The sequence below is a fragment of the Echinops telfairi genome, unplaced genomic scaffold (genome assembly GCF_000313985.2).
Source record: "Echinops telfairi isolate 266 unplaced genomic scaffold, ASM31398v2 ScPeMD7_7475;HRSCAF=8513, whole genome shotgun sequence".
NCBI lineage: Eukaryota > Metazoa > Chordata > Mammalia > Afrosoricida > Tenrecidae > Echinops > Echinops telfairi.
The window spans coordinates 20,280,581-20,286,866 of record NW_022111379.1 but is presented as its reverse complement, the minus strand read 5'-3'; positions in this window follow the sequence as shown (position 1 = coordinate 20,286,866).

Here is a 6,286-nt window from a genome sequence, read left to right as displayed (position 1 = left end):
AAAAAAAACTATGGTGTCTAAATGCTAGCCAAGAAGAAGGAGAAAATGGAAGGAGAAGGAAAAATTCCCTCCTGCATCAACCATTCACATCCACTGGCCTCTATAGAAGCATAGGGTCCTAGGGTCCAACGTTGATAGGAGACGTCATTTTTATTCTGGGAAGACATGAAAGGGAAGAATGGTTTTAGAGGATGACCAGTGTCCCTGGGAAAAGAGTGAGACTTGAGTTACTCGTTTTCTCCTGTAAGAAAGGGAAAGCAGGTTCCAGTGGAGTTTGGAGATCGAGTTAGCTCAATGCCTAGGACACCTTCAAAGTCTCATTTCAGTTTTCAGTTCTCCTTTTCCAAAAGTGTTAAACTGTCAATGTCCCAGCAACACTGTAAATCCAACTGAGACTGTAATACAGCCATTGTAAGACACACCTCTGAAGTTTATTTTTAGCATTTCCTATACTGGAGACTTCACAAACAATAAAAGATTGCTTCATGTAATCACACATAACTTTCAAGTACCAGTCCATGCTTTGTCTGAGGTGAGAATTTTGAGGTTAGGCTTGTTAGAAGTATTGTCAGAAGAAGTCAGCTCACCCCCAGTCTCAGCAATTATTAGCTCTTTTCCTGGGGTCTCTGAAAGCAGCTATTTTACTGGCTCCCTGAAAAATCCATCTTCAAAGGGCATGTCGTCTCAAGAGAATAATGTCAATAACAGTGTGGGGTAGCTCTTTTGTCTGTTTGATAACCAGTTCTAAGTGGCCCAGGTGCATTTTGCCTGCAACCCAGTCTCGGGTACTTATTTTGTACCCGTAAAGGGCGAGGATACAGAGCTGGGTGGCTCAATCACAAACAACATTATTGCAACAGAGAAAGGAAGCAACATCTAGGAAGTAAGACAGGTGTATAACTCATATCCTTCCCAGAGGTAAGTCAGACGTGGAACCAAGGCAGTGGTCACCAGAGAGGTGGCCCCAGGAGTCAGGTTTCCTTGGTGGAAGGTTCATGAACTTGACTCTATGATATGATCACCTGGGGAACATCAGAAATACCCATAACCAGGCCGCACTATTTAATCAGAGTCTCTTGGAATAGATTATCAAAATTTTGAAGCTCCCCAGATGAGTCCAACATGAAGGCCAGGTTCCATACCAATAAGTTAAGGAAAGGAAGTGAAGGAAATGTTTGAAGTAGAGGTTGTGGGGATAGAGCAGGAATCAGCAATTTTTTTTTCTGTCAAGGGTCAGATTGTAAATATTTTGGGCATGGCAGAACATATAGACTCTGTCATGGTGTGTTAGTCTGGGTACTTTAGACAAACAAATCCACAGAAACTCATGTATAAGAGAGAGTTTTATATAGAAGTTAAGTGCACATCAAGAAAACATCCCAACCCAGTGCTGCCCAAGCCCACAAGTCCAACATTAACCCATATGTCCTATACCAATCCACAAAGTCCTCCTCCATCTCACAAAACTCACACTATGACACCGACTGCAGGAGGAAAACCAAGTCAGTGCACATGTAAGCATCTCAGCGCTGGCAAGGGTCTCTCTACATGGATGCTCTAACACCCAGAACTGCATCGGGGTAAGTCCATGCGGCTTCTCATTGGAGATGTCTTGCAGGAAGTGAGCCTCGCAAGCTGAAGCAGGGAACTGGCTAAGGCAGCTGCACCCTGTTCTGACCATCACAAAGCAAGAGACCTGAGAACTAGAAAGGCGAGGCTCACCCAGTCATTTATCCCTCCACCCTTCAATTAACCCCACATGTGTTTATCGGCAAGGTTGGAAAAATAAACTTTAACTATCTCACTTGGCTACAGAACTCTGCCATATGAGAAAAAGCAGCTGCAAGAAAAAGAAAGAAGTTACTGTCAAATTCATCCAACTCACAACAGCCTTATAGGACAGAGCAGTACTGTTCCACATGGGTTTGCGAAACTGTGGTCTTTACAGACATGGACTGCCTCATCTTTCTCCCCTAGGGCAGCTCGTGAGTTCAAACCCCTAACCTTTCAGTTAGCAGCCAAGTGTTCACCCACTGAACCAACAGGGCTCCTAAAGCAGCCACCAATAAGATGTAGACAAAACAAATGTAGCTGTGTTCCAGGGAAACCTTTAGATTGTAATCTTATATAATTTTCCTAAAATTTAATCTTATTTAAATTTTAAAGAGGCCTCTTGCAGCAAATCTCTTTAAGATGTTAAGAGAGAGAGAAATCTGTGGTGGCTAGGCAAAGAGGCGTTAACATCAGAGTTAACATCTAACATGTTAGCGCTAACATTCCTCTCAACCTCTCTGCAGGCGTAATGTCAGGGAAGGAAAAAATGAAATGAGTTCAGAATGCTCTTGTTTGAACTAGCAGGGTCTTAAATTGGGATCTGACTTTTGGGCTGGTTAATATGTAAATCTGATTCTCTCAGAGGCTTAGTCACTGGGCATAATGCCCAATGTCGGGGCCCTTTCCATTGCATGCACTGCTGTTTCTCCTATCACCTTGGGTTCTCGGCCGATTACCACTCACCAGAGACTGCCTCCCACTGCTGTGTCTCCTTCTTCAGTGGTCTACGAGGACAGGAGTCAAAAGAGCTCCAAGGAGGCTCTCTCCAACGCGTGGCAAATAGCTGCTCCACACTGCATTTGCCCTAATAAACTCTGAGAGGGAAGGTCGATCTCAACCCACCCAATGCTGGATCTGCTGCCCACGCATCTGAACCTCTAAGTTTCTCGTCACACCTAGGTCCATGATTCCCCTCCAAGTTCAGGGACATATACTGTGCTCTTCAGGAGGTCCTACTAAAACTCCCTCTTAGATTTAAGGTAAGACAATATTAGCTGTTAAAATGAATAATCTCTCACATTTCTGTGGCTTAACACAGTGGACATTGTAATCAGGGATAGGAGGGTGGACGACGGTGTCTGCCTCATGAAATCACTCACAGTTCTACCAGGGGTGGGGAACTTTCAGCCCAGCGCCATATGAAGTTTGTGAAATCATCAATACCAGCTAACAAGACACGTCTCCCGGAGGAGAAACAGTTCCAGCCATCACGAGAGGGGAATGAATCCAACGTGTGCCAAATAGGGCAGGCTGATTTTTAAGCCGTATGGCCCGCAAATGATGTCATAACTATCCACATGGCCCTGAGCAGAAGAAAGGTCCCCTACCGGGGTTCTAGGCTAACGGGAGGTCTGCCATACCATCTTCAGCACCCTGCTTCCCAGGAGAGGGCATTAACATCAGACCAGGAAACGGGAAAAGAAGTTAAGGCTTGTGTGAGGAGGTCTTAAATGGGTCAAGTCTGAGAATGAAGCACACATCACACTTCATGGCAAGGGAAACTGGGAACGAGTATCCATTGCCCCCTAGAGCAGTGGTTCTCAACCTTCCTAACGCTGCGACCCTTTCATACAGTTCCTCATGTGGTGGTGACCCCCCAGCCATAACATTATTTTTGTTGCTACTTCATCACTGGAATTTTGCTACTGTTATGAATCGGGCGACCCCTGTGAAAGGGTCGTTTGACCCACAGGTTGAGAACCGCTGATCTAGTCAATTCTGATGCAGAGTGACCCTATTGAACAGAGTATAACTGCCCTTGTGGGTTTTGAAGGCCGTCTGTCTTTCCTGGAGTAAAAAGTCCCCAGGAGCTTTCTACTCCTACAAAGGAGCCTGGTGGTATAGTGGGTTATTCATTGGCTGTTAATGTCAATATGAGCAGTTCAAAATCCCTAGACACTCCACAGGGGCAAGATGAGGCATTCTAATCATTACTGTAATCGGAGGAAAGAGTCATTCAGAACCCAGGGGCCCATTCTAGCCCATGTAAGGTCACGCTATGAGTCGGAATCCCTGTATGGTGTGAGTTTGGCAGCTTGGGAACAATTAAGCAGGAGGAAAGGAATTCACTGTGCACCTAACCAGCTACCAGGGGCAGCATGTCTTGGTTTCCACGAGGGAGGGTGGTGGGAATCCAGAAGACCACTCCAAACCCAAATCAAACTCGCTGCCATGAAGTCGATACGGGCTCATATCGCCCCTGTGGGCCAGGATGGAACTGCCCCCTTGGGTTTCCAAGATTCTAACTCTTTTCCCTAGTAGTAAGCCTCAGCCTCCTCCGCCCCTCTCCCTACACACACACATGGTTGGTGGTTTCAAACTGCTGAAGTTGTGGTTAGCAGTCCAATGCATAATCACTATGCCACCAGGGCTCCTCCGGGAAGACCTCGAGACACACAGAATTAAGACACCTGACTACTACCAACTACCTGTCATGCCTTAGGCAAGTTAGTTCACCTCTCCCTGAGCCTCAGTTTTCTCAACTGTAAATTGAGAGATTGAACTACAGAAGTTTTAGGCCTTTTCTCTCCCTTTTACTCTGTGGTTCAATGGCTTTAAGGGACCCTGGTCAAAAATAGAAACAGAACCGTTGTCAAAAGGTAGCTGGGCCTACCTAAGGTAAGGGAAAATGTTCTGTCTACACAGAGAGAAAGCAATTGTCATCAATAGGATCTCTTTTCGAAACTGAAGGACAGAAATATTCTCAGAAGGCAGTATACATAGAAACCATGGTTAGATAATGGAGATATTTTAATAGATCCAGAATTCTACTATTTCCCTCCATTCAATCATGATCAGTCTTGTCTAAAACGACTTCCCTACTGACTGGATTACTGTATGGGAGGCTTCAAAACATTTATGAAAAATGGAATTGGAAGATAATAGAACTTTGAAGCCCCCTTATACTAGCTTCCTGACTACTTACTTCTATGCAACCTCTTTAAAAGTTTCAAGTCGCTGTACTGCAATCACATTTCTCAGAATATTTAACTTCAATTCAAATTCAAAAAGTAATTACCGAACACAGTGATCTATTTTTGTCACCGTCACTAAGCTCTTTGCTTACAACTCCAACCCACCCAACCCCCCTCATCTCTATCTCTGCATACCAGTCTCCTTCAACCCCTCCTCCCAACCATTGCACCCCGTCCATGAAATGGAGACAAGAGTCCTCTTCCTCTCCTATTTATTGTCCACTTATGTGCGTCTTGGAGAGAGATTAAATTGGGCACCTCTGCTGCACAAGCTCTCTTTCGAGTGTTAAAGAGCAAAGAAGCCACTTTGAAGATGAAGGTGTGCCTGACCCCGGGCATGCTACTTTTAATGAATGGCCTTCTCTGCATGTGAAGGCTGGGCAATGACGAAGGACAAGGAAGAAACATGGATGCTTTTGAATTAGCGTGTTGGTATGCATTAAAAGCAGAATGAATAAATCTGTCTTGAAGGAAGTACAACCAGAACACTCCTGAGGAACAAGGATAGTGAGATTTTATCACAAAAACTCTGGACCGTTACCTGGAAAAGGACATAATGCTTGGTAGAGGGCCAGAGCATAAAAGAGGAAAACTCCTAAGGAGATAGAGGTCAACAGTAGCTGCAATGATAGGCTCAAATATAGCAACACTGGGGAGGGTGGCACGGGACCAGGCAGTGTTTCACTCTGTTGTATATATGCTCGCTGTGAGTTTGGAAATGACAGGACAGCCCTTAACAACGATGTTTTATCCTCTCTCCTAAATGTTAAGTTCTTCGAGGGAAGAGCTCATAGATTACACTATTTGAATTATATACTACACTAAGTGCTTCATTATTTACTGAATGAATGAATGACTAATGACTGTGGAGAATTCCTAAAAGGCAGACATGAGACAGCCCTGTCGGAAACAGCAGTAAGTCCGATTTCTGCTTGGCAGATGCTTTGTTTTCTGATTGCTTTCCTGAGTCCACTGAGGCCACAGAGAACAATCTGTGGACAGAACTGCAGGTGAGAATCTGCGGCCAAGGTAATGATTGCACCGGGTCTGATTCAATTCCTTCTTGCCCAAGGGCAAGTGAGTTAAATGAGAGATCATATTCTGTCAAATCCTGAGAAAATGGCTGAGTGCCGGCCAGATGAAAAATTGCGGCTGGACGGTCATTTTTCTCCCTTTCTCTTTTGTGAGTGTGAAACCGTGTGCACTGAAACAAAGCGGAAGAGAGAGATGAGAAGTTATTTCGAGAAGTCCATCGACGTGGACAACCATTCTGCTAAATTCAGATAAAATGGGCCTTTTTCCCCTCAGTAGAAGGAAATCATGAGACGGTTATGGGAATCCATGGTGCAGCTCCCGTGTCCCATTGGCCTGTCTAAATCAACGGCTGTCAGCGGGGCTGCAGCCAGTTAGCCTAGATGGACAAACCCAAGATGCTTACTCATGGCATCTCACCAGAACTGACTTGATAGCAGGAATTT